At 37.6% G+C, this 20,606-nt stretch overlaps 1 protein-coding gene across 3 annotated transcripts in view; it reads right to left on the reverse strand.

The window, feature by feature from the left end:
• LOC109420686 (peroxisomal acyl-coenzyme A oxidase 3) overlaps positions 1-20,606 on the reverse strand; it is a 60,911-nt gene that overhangs the window by 27,547 nt on the left and 12,758 nt on the right. The window contains exon 1 of one of the 3 annotated variants that reach the window (XM_062850249.1): positions 13,784-14,046. The exons of the other annotated variants lie outside the window; for them this stretch is intronic. The gene's annotated coding sequence lies outside the window, so the exon portion shown is untranslated. Of the gene's footprint in view, positions 1-13,783; positions 14,047-20,606 lie in introns of those variants that run through there. 3 annotated transcript variants of the gene reach the window in all.

The following is a 20,606-nucleotide window of genomic DNA, read 5'->3' on the forward strand; positions in this document are numbered from 1 at the left end:
ATCCTCTTTCACGCATGCCATCCACAAAAAAAAACTGTAGTTACCTACTAGCGTGGCTCAAAATACCACATGTCAAAAAGTTCGATGGGCCCCCTTCTCATTTCGTTCTATATGACGCCATGATGCTCTGGTCAAATTTTCAGCTAAATCCGTTAACATTAGGGCGGTGCTAAACTCATTTGAAGTTTGTATGGGAGTTTATATGGGAAAACATCGTTTTTAGCATTTTTCTCATGAGGGGCACTATTTTTACTTAAAGCACATAACCGATTATATAGAACTATAGTCTTAAATGTGCCGAAAAACTTTGTCGAAGACCACAAAGTCATCCGAAGCTTGTAAGAAAAGATATTACATGCAGACCATCTTGTGATGCTTAACATTTAACATGTAAAGGAATAACAATAGCAATAAAATCTCGTTGGATGGGCTCGTACTGTCTAGGCTTTAACTTTTTTTTCGTAAGTTTCTGATTACATTGCAGTCTTCGGCAAAGTTTTTCGGCACATCCCAGGCTATATTTCTATAGGATCGATTGGGTGTTTTAAGAAAAATTAGAGCCCCTCAGAAGAAAATTGCAAAAAACGATGATTTCCCATATAAACTCCCATACACCGAGAAAAAATTCTACTCAATGACTGAGTTGGCCTTACTCAGAAATCGAAAAATCCTTTGTTTTCTTACTCAGTTTCGGCTAAAAGTGGGACAACCCATTGGCAATGGGTTGTCCCACTTTTAACGGAAACTGAGTAAGAAAACAAAGGATTTTTCGATTTCTGAGTAAGACCAACTCAGCCACTGAGTAGAAATATTTCTCTGTGTATAAACTTCAAATGAGTTTAGCACCGCCCTAAGGGGCTGTCCATAAACCACGTGGTCATTTTTTGGGACTTTCCAACCCCCTCCCCCCCCCCCCCGCGTGGTCATTTGTCCATACAATTTTTTTTATTCGTCCATACAAAATGGTCATTGGCCGAACCCCCCCCCCCCCCCCCTCATGACCACGTGGTTTATGGACAGCCCCTAATGTTAACGGATTTAGCTGAAAATTTAGCCAGAGCATCGTGGCGTCATATAGAACGAAATGAGAAGGGGGCCCATCGATCTTTTTGACATGTGGTTTTGCCATACAAGCTTGAGCCACCCTATTACCTACCCACTCCAAAGACGGAACACCCCAACAAGCGTATCATTTATTTACTTACACCGGGCATTGTGTCGTCTAAGCATCGCGTCGCGTCGACTCAGCGTGCATATTGGTTATTTCCAACGGCGGATACCCTTCCACCCAATTAATGCATATCGCGCTTCGCGCTGCTTTTGAACGTGAGTCATTGAGCGTCGAACGGAACAATAACGATCGGCATTTTTTTGCGACATGCAGACGAGTAAACTATCGCAAACACACGTGATGATGGGGTGGGCGTTTCATGAGCAATACATTAAAAGATATTGATTGTTTTCATAAATTTGCGGGCACAATAATTAATGGGTAGTGACATGACCACCAGCGCCCAACCCATCCATCCATCGTCAGCGAGCGCATTTTTTTTCGTAACACGTGGCTACCCGCACGGTAAACAATCGTGATGATAATGTTCTCATGATGACATGTGTGTGATAACGTATGCAAATAACGGAAACGGCTGGGAATTGTATCAAGTTGACACAGCATGAGCAGCAAGCACTCATCATTAGTAGAGACCATCCATTGATTACGTGAAGGGCTTAAGAGGGGTTGAGAAATTTTACGCGCAATCATTTGATGTTTTGGTTATTCCGGGGTAAGTGGGTCAACAATCTTGAAAATTGTCTTAACGTAATTAATAGACTGCTCTTGAGTCTATTAATTACCTTTTCCATTGCAGAGATCGAACAGCGATTGTGGGAGTTGATGCGAAGTCATTAGGTTTCACACTTATACTTTTGTCAAGCCAAATAGTTAGAATGTCCCTACATTGCAAAATATTTTTGCTGGTAATCAGCAAACTTTGCTGATTTTTTTTGCGTGCTGATTGCATTCAGCAATACAAATTACTGAGTATCAGCAATTATTTTTGAACTTGCTGAACCATCCAGCAATTTTGGCATTTAATCAGCAAAGTTGTGCTGAAACTCAGCAATTTCTTTTGCTGATTTTTTGCGTACTGGAAGCATTTCAAAAAATTTGGTGTATAGTCATGGAGAAAATCCATAACTTTGAATCTTGATTCTAGCAGACTAATTCTTTTTTTTTTATTCTTACTCACTTAACCTAATTTACAGCTCTTTTGTCCACTAGGGCACTACGTGAGCGATTCCAATTGGACGCTGCACTTACATTTTGTACAGCGCCTACATGTATTCTATTCTAATTCAACTATATCGAACTGGTGTCTTGTTCTGCTTCAACTTTTCTACCCTGTCCATGGTAGAATGATGAGCACGATGATGCTGATGTGTGGCTGCTGTTCCTTTTCCAGTCCGATTGGGGGTCCATTATGAGTTGCGGTTCGCCGATATCCAAATTCCGGGTCCGTTAGAGCTATATGCTCCGAAGAGGGTCAGGTGCCAGCTGCTCTCGGGGGGAAGAGCAACTGACGAAAAATTGCAAGTGCCGGGGCTGGGTTCGAACCCATGACCATCCGCTTATGAAGCGAACGTGTGGACCACTGCGCCACGGGCCCCGACAGACTAATTCTTATACACATTAAATTGGGTCAACGTTGTATGAGGACTGCCAAATAGTGAGACGATAACCTAGAAAAAGTGTCCAACTCTGGTCTTCTCCCCGAGTAGAAGTAAAAATCAGAACAATATCATCATTTGATATTCCTCAGTGAAGTACTCAAGATCATAATTAGCTATTGGTTTGTTTGACATAAGAGATAAAAGATCAAAAATAAGATCAAAAATTAGTATGGGGAAGAACATAATAATATCTCATTTTGATGTTATAAGATCAGACCAATATCTGGGGAGATCTGGGCTGTAGCACATCTAACCAATATCATAAAATGATCTGACAGATGGATTAGAGTAAAAAAAAGAAAAAATGGCCGCGACCAGAATCGAACGTATGACCTTGGGATTTATGAGCAGTGACATTACCACTGCACTACGACTCATATCTGAAAATAGGAGGTAACAAGAGCATCAAGTTCTACATTTTCCAAGATGTTTGCGAGTCATGGTAGATGTGTTGGTTTGGTCCCGCCATGCTGTAGATGAGTGTGTGAAAAAACTAATTATGATCTTGAATAGTAGTTTTCAGATCTTACAATTTTCGGATGTTATGGATGAATGTGTCAAAGAACTGATTTTGTTCTTGAGCAGTAATTTTCAGATCTTTCGATTTCTGGATGTTGCAGATGGAAATGTGAAGAGCTAATTTTGATCTTGAGCAGTATTTTTCAGATTTCTGAATGATAAATGTTCTATTGCAGAATATTAAGACAGTTTCCGCCCAAAAATTACAATTAAGGCATAATTAGGAATTGCATATTTTCCTAAACTAGTGCTCTTTCTATAGAAGATTTCACATTTTATGCTGTTTCTCTGAATTATTAACAAAGCTAGTGATCCAAACTTTAAAAACGACATGCGTAGATACATGTTTGATTTATTTGCGCCTAAAACAGGACGAATTTCCACCAATAGGATGCAATCAGTGAAGTAGTAGATTCTATTAATGAGCTGAATTTTTGTATGGTGAGAAGGTAAATTCTCAATCTCTGCAACGAAATGAGCAAAAAGCCTGGCTATTATGATTCCTTGCCTAACCTAATGGTGTATGAGCAAAACTTTAGGTAACTGTGTTATTGTTTTCTCCATTTCTTGCAACAAAGTTTTTCAAAGTATTATTCCAACAGCACCAAATAAGGCAAGGAATCATAATACCCACGCCTCCTGCATAATTTCGTTGCAGAAACGAAGAATTTACCTTCTAGCCATAAAAAATCAGCTAAAAATCTAGTATGTACTTCACTGAACGTGATCTATTGTGAAATGTCGTCCAGAAAAGCTTTGGAAACATTTAGAAGATCGTAGTCGTCACGACTGCCGTCTGTTCGTATACCCGAGGCAGAATCGCTACGCAATTCGTTGGTTGAAACTCAAAAAGCTTGTCGTTTGCAGCGGTATGTTTTGTTGAATTTAGAATCAAACGGTCCGTTTTTCGAAATGGACGTATTTTGCTTAGCAGGCCGATTAAGTTCTCAAATTGTCCGGTGATTCATTTATTGGATTCGTACCACAAATGCAAGCTCGACATCGAGATCCAGCTCATGTTGTCATCAGACTCAATTTTAAAGCCTCTGCTGGTTTACTCACAGTGAAATAAAATAATTATAAACTGGGATTAAGAAATCTATCAGATAAAATCAATATGTATGTTCATGCCTTTAAAAAGAACAAATATCGATTATATGCATTTTTTTTTTGTGCTGATTACTCTGTTTTTTTTTGTTCAATTTCCGCATCCATAAACCCGCTTATTGAAAATGAAGGCCACTCCCGGGTAGAGGTGAAGTACTGACGATCATAACGTGATATTGGTTTGATTGACATAAGAGATAAAAGATCTGAAAATAATATCTGAAAAATGTTCCTGGAACATCTGAACAATATCAAAATGTGATATTTCAAGATCAAACGAATAGCTTGCTGCTATTGGTTAGATCTTACAAGATCTAAATATGATCTGATGATGATGTTCCAGGAGTAAATTTTAGATATTATTTTGAGATCTTTTATCTCTTATATCAATCAAACCAATATCACATTTTGATCTCAATATCATAATTTGCTATTATCGAGCTCTTTTCCTCTACCCGGGCTACTACTTCTTTTTTGTCCCAGTGCTCGTTTGTAAAATTTGTGGTGTACATAAGGGAACATCTATTTATTATGTAACGCTAAAGTCGATATTTTTGAACTCGGTGGTTGGTTCATTAGGATCTGGCGGAATTCACAATGTGCTTTTGTAACTTCAACTTTTTGTATGGGTCGTAACGCTAGGCTGTATTCCCTATTCCCCTGGAGCATTACGGAATTTATTAAACCCCTATCTCCTGAAGCGTTTCGTTATTTGGGAACGGCGCATAATGAAAGTTGAAAACTTAAAATAGTTTTCATGCGCAATGTTGGGAAATTTCGACATTTATGCAGCGGGTTGCACTAGTCTTTCCAAAGATCAAATTAAGTACTAATTTTGAAATCATATCACGATGAGATATTGAGCAGATATTTGGAAAATTTTTGAATATCTCATCAATATCATATTAAGATATGACATCAACATTTGATCGTTTTAAGATATGATTATGATATTCACGTCTACCCGGGCCAGTTCCAAACTCATTTTTTCATGACACGGGTCAGTCGATGCCAAAGACTGTCAGCTAAGAGCTGTGTACAACTTAGATGGTAGTGCAGCCTGGGCATTGTTGTCCTTCTAACTTCAGCAAGATTGAGGAGATACGTCTCGATCGTCTATTCACTAAGGAGGTGCGGCTCAAATAGCGTCTGTTTTGGCATTCAGCGGCTGAGTATAAAATGCTCCTCTACCGGAAGCTATACCTAAGTATGTTGTTTATTAACTTTAATTCTAACCTACATGGCTCTTCGTATTAAGCGTTCTTCACAGTGTCCTCTGTGTATCTTCGTCTCTGGCGTTCTTCAATCGATACCGAATTGGTTTTTATCGCAGCTCTTTTTTCTTGTGTTGTAATTGTAAGAGTTTGATCGTACCTAGTTTGGGTAGTGGCTATGGTTATGACAGCTCAGATCAATCTTCAGCATAAAAGAACAGCTTTGGTCCAAGAACCTTACTTTCGTAGGGGAAATTTCTATGTAGATGTAATGCTTTTATTAACATTTATATGGTTCCGCATTTTGCGTTGGACCCGATGTTCGCTACTTTCAGTGAAATTGAAATGGCAATCTCGCGTGCCTCGAGCCCCAAAATGTTTTGATAACACTGCTTGTTTGCAGCCTAGCTATTCCCAAATCTTGGTGGGATTATACTGTCAAGTTTATTCCGTAAGTGGATTATGCATCGTATGAAGATCAGACCTATCAATTTGACCTCTTTCTTCTGAAATGATTAGAACGCTTTGTCTAGCATCACACCCTTGATGTTTTTCTGGCAAACAAGCCTCTACATGGGAACCAACATACTTACCAAAATGGAAAGTCCACTGTGATTTGTTTACACAATGTTGTTTACGATATCGGAAAAGCATTCATTCAAAAACAATTTTGTTTGAGCGTTTTCTTGGATTTCCAGGATACTTTTGAACACATACCTTTCGATTCCATATTGAAAGCCGCACGGATTGTCACATTTATCTTTCAATGATTTGCAATTGGATTTACCAAATGCTCAAAAACCAACATCTCTTCTCGGCATTACGTAAAGAAGCGATTAGGAAATTGAGTGTTTGTGGATGCCCCCATGCGGGAGTCTAGCCACCACTTTTGAGGAATCTCGTAGCAGAAACGCAATTGAGAGAACTCAATGTGGTTTTCCTACTTCTGTTTTTGTACATCATAAGCCACAACAGGCTGCTTCATTTATTTGTCTTAGCTGAGAATCCTACTGTGGAACTTTGAATCATTTGATATGTAACTACCCAGTTTTTACGCAACTGGGTTTCCGAGTACTCGGTAAACACTTGATTAATTGAAACTGGCCTAAGAAGCCTGAATCTTCAGAATGTTCTGTTGTTCTGAACCCGTTGTGGCAAGTAGCTATAGGCTTACTTTACGCTCTTTGCGTTTTTTACAGTGCCCTTTTCAGGGCGCTGTTTGAACCCGTTGTGGTATGCTTATGCGATTATGTCGACCCTATTCCCTTACCTTCCCTTTCCCTATCCCATCCTTTATTCTTCCCTTCCCTCTCCCTCAGGTAAATGATGAATAGGCTCGTATTCATGGCGATGGCACAAATTTTCCAAATTAAGGAGAACGTGCCTCTGGAGCTGACCTACTGATGCCTGAAGAGCGAAGAACTGTTTTGTGGCAACAATGACATGGTGATTGGGAGATCGATCTTTCTCCATCGACCAGTGCACAAAATGACATGGGTTTTCCGTGATGGCGTCGCGGTAAATCAAATAGACCACATCTGCATCACCCGAAAATAGAGACGGAGCCTTCTTGCGGAACAAACGTAGCGCCGACATTGCGTCCGATCATCATCTCCTAACTGGCGAGATTCGGCTACGCATTTCTAGGATCCATCGACATGAGGAGAAAATCCGGCGCCGGTTCAACACACGCCGATTAGAAGATGCTGCGGAGTATAGGTCCTTCGTCGAGGAGCTAGAAAACCGTGCTGCGGATATTCCGGAAGGTGGAAGCGTAGAAGATCAATGGAGCTCCAACAAGAACACCTTCATCGCCACTTGGTGGAATTCCTAAAGGAAGCTTTTAAGATTTTTTGTTTGAAGAATTTCTGGAGAAATCCCTGGAGGAATATCTGGAGAATCAAATGGGTAAACATCTGTAAGTTTGTAGCGAAGTTATAACCGAATTTCTGTAAGAATCCGAGGAAAAATTCGTAAATGTAACCTTTGAGAAAATCGTGGATGAATTTCTGACAAAATACATAGAGGAATATCAGGAGCAATTCAGGAGGGTATCTTTGTACGGGTTTCCATAGGATTTCCTGGAATTATTCCTGCTTGAACCACTGAAAATAATAATGCAAGAATTTCTAGAAGAATCCTTGAAGCTATTTCAGAATATGCTCCTTCTCATTTGGGAATTTATCATTAAATCCTTGCATTGTTGAAAGAGTTTCTGGAACAATTTGTGAAGAAACCGCTGGAAATTCTTCCAAGGATATTTCTGAAAAAAGTCTAAATGAAAGAGGAAATTTCTGAAAGATTTTCTAAAAGAATACCTAGTTCTAGAAGATTTTCGGAAGGAATCTATTAACGACTTTCGTAAGGATTCCTTGGAGAAGTTTTTTAATGGAGACATTTGTTAAAGGACCCTTGAAGAATTTCGAAATTTCTAAACGAATTATTAAAAGGTTTAATGAAAGATTTCCTGGATAAATTTATGAATTTTTATCAGGATTTTTTAAAAGAAATTCATGCAAAATATTCTTAAGCTCTTCCTTCAGGAATTTATGGCAAAAACGTTGTATTTTTTAACATTCTGTATTTTTGAAGTAGTTGCTGGAGGAGTTTCTAAAGAAATCCGTGGCAGTTTTACAAGAGAATCTCCGGACAGATACCCGAAAGAATTCATGAGGGAATCACTGATAAGTTCAATTGAATGTTTTCAAGACGAACATTTCAAGCAATTTCGGGAAATTTCGCTACAGGAATTTCAAAAGGAAGCCTCGGAAAATTTCTGAATTAATTAACGGAGGAATTTCTGAAGCAATCCATACAAGATTTTCTCTGAAGATTTTTTAGAGGAATCCGTGGAAGATTTTCTGAAAGTTAGAGAATTTTAGATTTTCTCTTCTCTTCAGCAGCTTATGGACCAATCCAAGGAAGATTTTTAAAAAGAGTAATTGAATAAAACTCTTGTGGAATCTCTCAAGAAATTTTTGAAGGAATCTCTACATAAACTTCTGAAGGAATCTGCAGAATATTGTATGGAAGAACTACATACTGATAATTTCAAGGAAAACCTTCCAAACGAGTTCGTCGAATAGTTTCATAAAGAATCAACCCCTGGAAGATTTTTTGATGAAATCACTGGTGCAATTCTGTAAGAACTCATATATAGTTGAATAATCTATACAGTGGTTTCTCGAAAAATCCCTTTACATTTTTTTTTTTTTTGGAAAAATCTCTAGAGGAATTTCTGAAGAAATTTCTGGAAATAAAAATGTCTAGAAAGTCTTAGAGAAATTTTTGAAACAATCCATTGATGATTTTCTAAAAGAATTTCTCAAGGTATTTCTAAAGAAATTTCTGATGGAATTTCTGAAGCAATCCACACACAAAAATTTCTCATCTCTGTAATTTTTTGTTCAAGAATTTCAGTTATTGCTTATGAGATCCCTGGAAGATTTTCTGCAAGCATCCCTGGGGAATTCTTAAGAAATCGATGGAAGATTCTGTGATGAAATACTAAATAAATTTTCTGAAAGAATCTGTGGACTGATTTTAAAAAAAATCCCTGGATAACTTTATGAAAGCCTTCTTGAAAGAGTTTTTGAAAAAATCTCTGTTACATGTTCTAAAGAAATCAATGAAATACTGAAAAATAAAACTTTGGAAGACTTTCTACAGGAATAGTGCGCGATGGAATCAAATGCATACAGTAACGTCCTTATATCCACCGAAAATGATACTCGAAACAGAGTGGAAACCAACGCTGTCGGTAAATTTAACGGTCTATTTGTAAAGCCTATCCAAACCTAAACGTACACGATGTAACCAAAATGAAATTAAACTCGTTCTAGATTATGTTTTATTGTAGAAAACTGTATTTCTTTATTGCTCATGCAAAATTGTAAATAAAATAAATTTTCTGTAAAATCTCGTGAAGAATTCCTGAAGGAATATCTGAAAATTTTTCAAAAATATAGGCATCCCAGAAGATATTTCTGAATAAATATCCAAAATAACTTGTACAGAAATTCCTGGACAAATTTCTGATGAAATTCTTGGGTAAATTTCTGAAGCAATCCATCAATACTTTGTGAAATTTCCGGAACAGGTATGAACCTGGTGGAATTTCTGACGAAATCTCTGGAGGATGAGTCTCTAAAACAATCTCTGATGAAAATGTCTGAAAGATTTTTTGAAAGACTTCCTGTAAGAATCCCAGGAGGAATCCTCTATAACTTCTTGAAAGAATTTCTAAAAAAAATCCCTTTTGGAATTTCTAATAGAATATCTGGAATGAAAAGCGCCTATTGAGTTTTTTTTTTGAGCGTTTGCTCAAAAATGGAAACATAATCATAGGAAACATAGACTATATTCTTATATTTCGGAAGAGTGGTTTCCAATATTTTTAAAACTATGTACTACATGTACAAGAAATTCTTCTAACAATGGAGGCACAAGAAATTTTTATAGAGTGATTGATCCGATCATACAGGAGTTAAGCTCTGGGTTCATGTTTAAACCACAATTGTGTCGCCCCAGGCAAACTTTTTACATGGATTGAATTGAAAATAATAAAATCCACCCTTAATCTACGGGAAAATAACAAAATATTGGCACTTTTATGTTGTTGTGAGCATTTTATTCGTTTTTATCTGAAAGAGCACCCAAGTAACAATCATAATTCTATTTGGTTTTATTTGTTTTTATGATAGTTTCATCGTAACATTGCATATTCTAGTTGATCTTGTCGGAGTTTCAGCTGAGCTCAACTATTCTTCGTCAATATGTGGTTCTAAAAACACCTCCAAGAATACTTGAGGTTCAGTTTATAAAACCACAAACACAACAAGAACTGTTGAACTTATTTTCAGTTTAATAAGGTTCTTGTAGTTATCTTCAATCATCCGTTTTTGATCAAGAGAAACTGTTCTCGCATGAGAACAGTTTGGAACATGAAAAATACAAGAAAAAACTCAAGCATCAGATTTTGATTCTGATCGTTCCATTATTGCTACCAATCAAGAATATCTACCCGGAAACCCAACCGCGACGCGGTGCAGTGCCAAGTTCCTCCGGTTGCAACATCCGAAATGAGGTGGGTTTGGTCATCCAGGACGTCGATTCCCGTGCAATCGGGGTTCCAATCCTCGATCTTCAAAATCAATAACTACTTAGGGTTCATTCGAATATTACGTAACGCAAAATTTGTCAATTTTAGACCCCCTCCCTCCCCCACGTAACAACTTTGTATGGAAAATTTGGAACTTTTGTATTAAGCGTAACACAGCGCTAGACCCCCGCTCTCCCCCCATAGCGTTACGTAATATTTGAATGAACCCTTACTTGTTGGAAGTGCTGACCGAAGGAATGAGGCACTGCACCCATGACTGCATCGCATTAAGGCCGGTTATCGAAAAAGGTCTGCCTGGTTGGCAACGGTACCGGGCTGATGATTAAATTCATCGGGCGAGATTCACAAAATCCACCGCGGTGCGATAATTTATTGTTTGTTTACAATTTGGCGTGGATGATTTATGACGTTCTCGGCGGAGTTTTCATAAACCTACATCAATAACGTTACAAATCTGAGTACTCTTGAGTAATACTTCTTACCCTTGCATAAGATGAAATAAATTTAAGACGTTCATCAAGGTCAATCAGGCTGCATTGAAAACGTTATAAATCCTAGTATTCTTGAGTTATGCTTTTAGCTCTGGCATGAGTTGAAAGAAATTTAAGACGATCTTATGGTGATGTTGATTAAAACCATCGATAATGACCCGACCACCGGCCTAGATTTCAATGAAAACTCATGAACAATATTCTCATGACCAGGAATAATATTTTTAAATATTTTATTAGTGCATTATAATGGAAGCGCGTTGCAATTTTTTGAAGTATCTTCCAACATATATACGATAAATTTTGTTTGGCATTTGGCATCCTTGTTACACCACGGAAATATTTCCAATTTGTGTAATAAATTAATCCCGATTACAATAATGTGTCATTTTCATTGTGTTTTTTTTTTTCAATTTAATTCACCATACTTTTCTGTTGACATAAAAGCTTCATCAGCAACAACACTGACAAATTTATTATCGTTTTGTCGTGCACTTGAAGAATTCTACAAGGAGAGAGCAATTCGCCTTGAGGACAACTTGGGAAGTACAACAAGTTTTAAGAGAAATTTAAAAACAACTCTCCAAGAGCATGTTAGGATGGGCCCCTTTGGTCTTATGGTGGGTTTATGGTTGTGCTGATGTCGTTTTGCAGAGCAATTTGGTTTATGCATGGTTTTAAAGAACAGGTGTTGAAGAATACTTCAAAAGCATTATAAAATTTATTTTGTTAATTGGGGCATTGTGTTCCTAATGTTGCGGTATTTGTTCCTATTGTTGCGGTATCCCATTGAAATCATATGGGATACCACAACATTGGGAACACTACCGCAACAATAGGAACACAGCAGCAAACACAATGAGGAAAATATTTTTTTAAATAGGTTTTTGGGCAAATCTTAAGCAAACAAATGGTGCAATCTCATAATTTAAGCACCATACATCTATTAAAAATACCTTTTTGTAACATTTCAGTCGAAAAAGTGCTCAATTGCCATTACCGCAACATTAGGTACTACAACAACGATGGGAACAATTACCCTATTCACAACTCCTTATAACAAGCAATCGTAGAAGAATTTGAGGCAGCTAGGCTAGGAAGTTGTTAACCCCGAAAATTGGGCTGTAATGCCGCTAAGTCGGACCCTAGCCAGGCGTCCTGGAAAGCCAGGAAGAATGGTCTTGAAAAGGCCGGCCCGTCTCGGATCGAAGGGAACAGGGGTCCTAAGTGACCACAGGTTTGGGCGGGTCAAGGTGAGTACGCCTCTTGTGCCATTGTAGAGCGGAGGAAGAAAAAGAAGAAATAGGAGCGTAGGGACACCAGGCCTAAGAAGTGTAGGAGGGTAGGTGCCAAGTACGAGAAGGGAGACGTGCTCATAATCTTCTAAAAACTCGGAAGTCTTGGAGACGATCTTGGAGCCAACATATGCAGTATTACACGTACTCGTACAGACGAGATGATCCTCGAGCTCAAATGAGACTAAAAACGTGCAAAGGTGACGCCTTCAAGTATCTGGCGGATCAGGTGTTTGGCGAGGGTATCGAAGTGAAGGCTCTCACAGCGGAAGCAACTCTGGAGGTAAAAAACCTAGATGATAGCACTGACGCGGAAAAGCTCCTCACGGATCTGCGGCAACAGTGCGAGGAGGAAGATGCGCTTCGGCTACGGAAAGGCTTAGCAGAGACACAGGTGGCTTTGGTACAGTTGCATGTGCGGGCGCAAACAAGTCCATTCAAGTAGGGAAGTATCTGCCTGTAATGGCATTTGGGTCGCGGATGGGTCCAAAAAAAATGCTAGCCTCTCTCAGAAGCAATGCAATGTCCCAGGGTTTGGTGGGCAAAGAGGGTTGGGAGTGTAGTCCCGCCTCCTTCGTTGGCGTTGGCCAGATGCGGGAGCGTAATCTGCAAGAAAGCGTTAGATTGGAACCCAGTAGCACATCGTAGCAGAGGCAGGCCCAGAGGTACAAGTCGGCGCAACTTCAGCAAAAGTCGACAGAAGTTTACCCGGCCCCAGGTCAAGGCGATGGCGTGCAATTGATTGTGTCAACATCATTTTTGAATGTGTCGTATTTAATGAAAGTAGCATTATTCTCCAAAAATTCTAAGTCTGTGACACTCAAACAAAAAGTCTTGAGGTAAGTTTTAAGTCTGTAGTTCTGGTTTTCATTCTATTAATCATAATTTACACGTTGACCACAACCACTACGTTCAACTTAAACTAATTATAATATCCAAGCAATTGAAGGTCAATCAATTTCACCTCGCCCCTGGCTTCACAGGTTTAGATATATGTATCACTCACGTAGATGGAAGCGAATATGACCTACAATATAGCACTACTAGCAATTGACTAAATGTACACTACATCCAGGTCCCCCATCTTTTGTTAGTAAAGTTAATTGAAAATCACACACCGAAAATAGCTTTCCAGCCTTTCAACATTCATCACTTTTCCACGCTCTTGGTTTTCAAAAGAACACGAGCTCCACCGGGAAGCAGAAATCCACGGGAACCACGACCGGAAGCAGCCAAAGCGGAATCAATACCTTTATTCACTCGCTCTTCTTGAATGCACAGAAAACTGGATAGATAGATACGTACGTACAGCACCGTCTTCCCTTCTCAGCGATTCACAGCGACTCCATAAAACATGAATGAAACTTTCTTCTCCGTTGCGGGGCCGTTCTCTTCTTCGCTACGCTATTTTACTGTGTTGTATTCAAAACGCCACCAGCCGAGCGAGCAACGAATCAATTCATCTGCTTGAAGCCGCAGCGCTGTTTTTCTTCACTGACCACGGATTACACGGATAATCAATCACAGAATTTTTAATGAATCAACACAACAAATCCACCCACACTGATGCAGCGCCAAAGTTTGTTGAATGATATGCACCACACACCACACCACTGTTCTCATCCAATTCTCGGGCATGCGCTTCAGGAAAGAACTGACTTCCCGCACCCGGTCTCACTTCGATTCGAAACAGCCGCGAAAAACCACTTGTGGAGGCAGTACCACCTCGACTCCGCACTGTGCACCTGTAGCTGAAATTGGGAACTTCCAATTTCGACTTTTTCAAACAGGAAGCCTTATCAAATTCATAATCGTCACCCAGCCGCAGAGGGCCGAGAGGGGGAATCAATTAGCTATCACACACCATCCGAAAAGAACGTGCAAAAATTTGGCTTGCTTCAAAATTTCTGTCCATCTACTCCAGTCCAGCAGAATGAAAAACTATTATAGGCCATCAAACCGGTGCGGAGAACCGACAATGAGGGGAAAGAAACCCAAAGAACGAAAAAAACATGTTTTGCTGGTTTTGTTTCCGATGAAAGCCTCGGCGAAAAGTTCTCACAGGTATGGATCAAGCAAAAAGAACAGCTTCAATTACCTACTCGGAACAGTGGGAGTTTTGGTAAATAAAGGAGTGGCAATAATATTTATCATATTTTATCTTCCATCTTCTATCTTCTATCTTCTATCTTCTATCTTCTATCTTCTATCTCCTATCTTCTATCTTCTATCTTCTATCTTCTATCTTCTATCTTCTATCTTCTATCTTCTATCTTCTATCTTCTATCTTCTATCTTCTATCTTCTATCTTCTATCTTCTATCTTCTATCTTCTATCTTCTATCTTCTATCTTCTATCTCCTATCTTCTATCTTCTATCTTCTATCTTCTATCTTCTATCTTCTATCTTCTATCTTCTATCTTCTATCTTCTATCTTCTATCTTCTATCTTCTATCTTCTATCTTCTATCTTCTATCTTCTATCTTCTATCTTCTATCTTCTATCTTCTATCTTCTATCTTCTATCTTCTATCTTCTATCTTCTATCTTCTATCTTCTATCTTCTATCTTCTATCTTCTATCTTCTATCTTCTATCTTCTATCTTCTATCTTCTATCTTCTATCTTCTATCTTCTATCTTCTATCTTCTATCTTCTATCTTCTATCTTCTATCTTCTATCTTCTATCTTCTATCTTCTATCTTCTATCTTCTATCTTCTATCTTCTATCTTCTATCTTCTATCTTCTATCTTCTATCTTCTATCTTCTATCTTCTATCTTCTATCTTCTATCTTCTATCTTCTATCTTCTATCTTCTATCTTCTATCTTCTATCTTCTATCTTCTATCTTCTATCTTCTATCTTCTATCTTCTATCTTCTATCTTCTATCTTCTATCTTCTATCTTCTATCTTCTATCTTCTATCTTCTATCTTCTATCTTCTATCTTCTATCTTCTATCTTCTATCTTCTATCTTCTATCTTCTATCTTCTATCTTCTATCTTCTATCTTCTATCTTCTATCTTCTATCTTCTATCTTCTATCTTCTATCTTCTATCTTCTATCTTCTATCTTCTATCTTCTATCTTCTATCTTCTATCTTCTATCTTCTATCTTCTATCTTCTATCTTCTATCTTCTATCTTCTATCTTCTATCTTCTATCTTCTATCTTCTATCTTCTATCTTCTATCTTCTATCTTCTATCTTCTATCTTCTATCTTCTATCTTCTATCTTCTATCTTCTATCTTCTATCTTCTATCTTCTATCTTCTATCTTCTATCTTCTATCTTCTATCTTCTATCTTCTATCTTCTATCTTCTATCTTCTATCTTCTATCTTCTATCTTCTATCTTCTATCTTCTATCTTCTATCTTCTATCTTCTATCTTCTATCTTCTATCTTCTATCTTCTATCTTCTATCTTCTATCTTCTATCTTCTATCTTCTATCTTCTATCTTCTATCTTCTATCTCCTATCTTCTATCTTCTATCTTCTATCTTCTATCTTCTATCTTCTATCTTCTATCTTCTATCTTCTATCTTCTATCTTCTATCTTCTATCTTCTATCTTCTATCTTCTATCTTCTATCTTCTATCTTCTATCTTCTATCTTCTATCTTCTATCTTCTATCTTCTATCTTCTATCTTCTATCTTCTATCTTCTATCTTCTATCTTCTATCTTCCATCTTCTATCTTCTATCTTCTATCTTCTATCTTCTATCTTATATCTTATATCTTCTATCTTTTATCTCCTATCCTATTTTATCCTATCTTCCAATTTCAAAATTTCCAACACCACAGCACTCTTTTGTGTCGTTGTTGATTTTACATTTTGCGTGAGAAAGCTTCCCGGTTGTTAGGCCATGTCACATTTCGCGAAAACCGTGAGGTCTGCTTGATCCAGCGGGTTTCGTCATAGGGGGTGATGCACAAATTATGTCAGGCAAAAAATCGACCTTTTTCAAACCACCCCCCCCCCCCCTCCCCCCTATGTCACACATTTTGTATGGGACCTCAATATTTTTGTAAGGGTCGTCACGTTATGCAAACCCCCCCCCCCCCTCCACCCCCAAGGGCGTGACGTAATTTGGGTACGATCCCTAGAGAGGAACCAACGTTACATCCTGTGGAACATGACGCCCCTAATTTAATAGAACATCTGCAGCCTTATTGTCTTGGATGTCTGTGTGTCCTCGTACTCAGACAAATATTATGTTAATGTACTGTTGCACATCGATCAACGACAGATATCCAGCCCGCCTATGGCATATTCACAGAGTTTGAGATTAAGATGGCCTGAGACCCGTTTGCATAATTGTACGCTTACAGCAATGCATACACAGACACACGGGGTCGCATAAGGAGATATCAATTACATCGTATACAATATTACTTAAAGTTACTAAACGACATTCTGATGTCTGCGATGATTATACGACTTCGCTTGGTACTTTATCTTACTATATCAGTTGAACTCGCATGGGTGTATAATTGATGTCGCTTAAATGCAAAGATACTTTTGTTAAAGTGTTCATGCCAACTCGCATGTTTATGTAGACATATTGCACTTTGACGAATGATACAAAAAAACTGCTAAGTGAGCTGCATCTGCAGTGCCAGAAAGTTAAGAGAAAGTAAACAGCCATCATTGTGGTTACCAAATCGTAATGTTTGTTTTCATTGCCCTGGGTGCTAGCTAGAGAGTTGGATACAACACTTTGCGGGAAGTTTCACTCTGTCACTCGCATCAGATAGTCTGCCAAATTCTCACAGTGTAGGTAAACCAAGCACTTTTCAACAAACAATGAGGTTAGTTAGAATGCCATGCGTATTAATCAGTTTTTTCATAAATAGTGCATGGCGTTCGAAACTGAGGTGACAAGAATTGTTTTTTTTTCATAAATATAATATCGCATATCGCATGAGATGCTACATTACATCACAATAGTGTACACCGTTAATCGCATAAAATATCGCTTTAAGTCGTAATAGCGTTATAATTGTCCCACCAACGTACGCCTACCGCCTCCACTTCTGTACACATTAGGGATATGTATCGAAAATCTCGGTATTACCGACCTATTTTTGTTGCCGAAATACCGATACTGACTGAACCTTGGTATCGGTACTTTCGGTACCGAGAAAACACTTGAAGTGCTGAAATCCGATCATTAGTATATGTAATATGCAACAGAAATAAACAAAAACATAACCAAGAACTTTGTTAAACAAGCATTTCATATATGGAATCTTAATGCAAATCCAGCAATTATTGCTTTAATGAACGTCGAAGTTTGTTACATATAAGCTTCGAATAAAACTTGTAAGATCAAGGTTTCTTGTTATTCCTTCAGTTTTTTTAAATTCGACGCAACCAAGGAAAAATCAGTTCAATCTTCTTCTATCTTTACCTAGCAGCTATCTATCTGATTTTGGTACATGTATGGTTGTTCCTGTTTTATTTTAGACTGACCAAGATACTGCTTGTAAAACTGCGCAGAAGCTAAACAATAGCTTCAAAAATAGTATCAAACAGTATTTTTTTGCAGAGGGTTTATGATTATTCATAAATTAATATTAATAATAATCAAAAACCATTAATCATAATCACAAAAATTTGCATTTAATCATTAATCTTAATCGCACTAATTTCGCAATTTAATCATAAACCAGTGATCATAATCATAAGAAAATAAATTACACAGTGTAACAAAAAATTACTTTTTGTCTGTCTCAAGAGCAAACTTATGTGTCTCCGAAGGATTTTGGGCCGCTGAATCCGAATCCGGGCTCAGATTTGCTCTAACACGTCACAATTTTGAGCTATACCTCAATTTATAGGGCAAAATATGCGGTTTTGGGCTTTTTTGACAGCAAGCCATTCAGCATGGAAATATTTTTTTTTAAACAACCAAAAGATTAATTGGTCAATTAACATCTAAATTAACGACTCATACAAAATATTTCGTTTTACCTAATCAAATTTGATAGTTTTAAGCGATTTATGTTAGGTACGATATTTCCCATACAAGTCACCCTCCAAAAGTTGCATGCAAGTTTTCATACTAACATAAAATGCTAAAATCTATCAAATTTGATTAGGTAAAACGAAATATTTTGCATGAGTCGTTAATTTAGATGTTAATTGACCAATTAACCTTTTGATTGCTTAAAAAAAATATTTCCTTGCTTAATGGCTTGCTGTCAAAACAGCCCAAAATCGCATATTTTGCCCTATAAATTAAGGTATAGCTTAAAATTGTGACGTGTTAGAGCAAATCTGAGCCGGGATTCGGATTCAGCGGCCCAAAATCCTTCGGAGACACATAAGTTTGCTCTTGAGACAAAAAAATGTTGCGCTGTGTTATTCAATCGTTAATCATTCATCACCACAAATGATTCACCATATAAAATATTTGATCTTATTTTAATTGGTGCAAATGCTGTTTCGAATAATATAATTCATGATTTTTTTTTTTCAAAAATCTCCCAAACAGAGTTACCGTTTACTTTCGAATCTTCAAAAATATTTTAAACAACAAATATATTTTAATCATTTCCAGTTTTTTATGATTGATAAATCATGATTTTAATCAAAGAGCCATTTTTAATCATTAATCATAATCACTAATTACAGATAAAACCAATTTTAATCATTAATCATAATCTTTAATCATCGGAAAAATCATATTAATCATTAATCATAATCAATAATCACTGAAATTGGATTTTTAATCACCAATGATTAATCATGATTAAATTTTTTGTTAATCATGATCGATCTGAATTTTTTTTTCCTCCCCTGTTAGGGAAATTAGGCCACTGCGTCCAAGAGGCTGAACTTTTGTGACATGTCCCATTTTGATATTCGCATCTAGTCAGCTAATTACCATGTGTCAAGTAATCAGCTTCTGCTACGACGCCTCGTCTCCCAGTCAGGTGCAATGGAATTTATAAACTCCAAGACCTTCCCAGGTACTGCAGACCAGATCTCACTGGGTTGCAAACAACCACTATTTAGAAATCTTTGCCTGCGCATGTATAATGCACCACAACTGCAAAGTAGATGTTCCGAGGTTTCACGTTCCGTATTGCAGAAACGACAGATATCCCTCTGAATCTGGCCAATATTATTCAAGTGATACCTGCTACATAGATCTCTCTTCTTGAACTCTAAGAGCTTTTTGGTTTTATAAGCATTTGGTGTTATAAATCATTTTGACTGATTGCAATTTTTGACATCCATCCAATTGGATATCACCCTCTGCTCAGCCCAGCATTTCAGGTCCATTTTTATTGTACAGTTTGATATACCGCAGAAAGGTTCTGGGCCAGCAAACTGTAAATTGGAACCACTGTAAATTGGAACCACTTTTAAAGAATACATTCCCAGACAAGCTTTGAAGATTATTATTTGTAAGTGCACAATGATTTCAGTGCAGCTTGACTATCTGAGAAAATACAAATATTTGCATATCTGCATCATCAAACCAATCGGGGGGGATTGGTGTGGTCAAAGACTTTTGCTATTAAATGCGCAAATATCTGCTTTGAGGGGGCCCACCCCCCGTTGAACTTTTTTTTCGAGATTTCTCTTTTTTTTTTCAGGGTTTTCGTGAAGTCCCTGTCGCAATTCCTTCAATAAGACTTTGCGGACTTTCTCACAAAATTTCAATTGGATTCCTTCGAATATTCTCCGGAAATTTCTAATAAGGAATTTAAAAAGTTATCCCAGGAGACATTCTGAGGAAAACCCGTAGAAAAATCTAAAAAATCTAAAGGGGTATCCAGAATCTAGGGACAATTTAAGGTAAAGATTCCAGGAAGAGTTCTAGTAATGCAAAGAACATCTGTAAAAAAAATCTCTGCAAGAAATCCGGTACAACTATAAGGAACTGCATGGCTCTGAAAGAATTCAATGAGAAATATTGCTGATTTTGCTGCTCCTTCAGAAATCCCAAAAAAAATCTTAAGAGAAAGTCCAGGGTAAATTCATAAAAACTCTTAGAGACGATCCAGGACCAATATCGGAAGAAATCTTATGAGAGAAGTTCCAGAAGCAACTCCGACAGAAGTCTCAGGTGAAACTTAAAAATGAACTCCGCAAGAGATTTTAAGAAATATACC

This window comes from Aedes albopictus, chromosome 2 (genome assembly GCF_035046485.1).
Source record: "Aedes albopictus strain Foshan chromosome 2, AalbF5, whole genome shotgun sequence".
Taxonomy (NCBI): domain Eukaryota; kingdom Metazoa; phylum Arthropoda; class Insecta; order Diptera; family Culicidae; genus Aedes; species Aedes albopictus.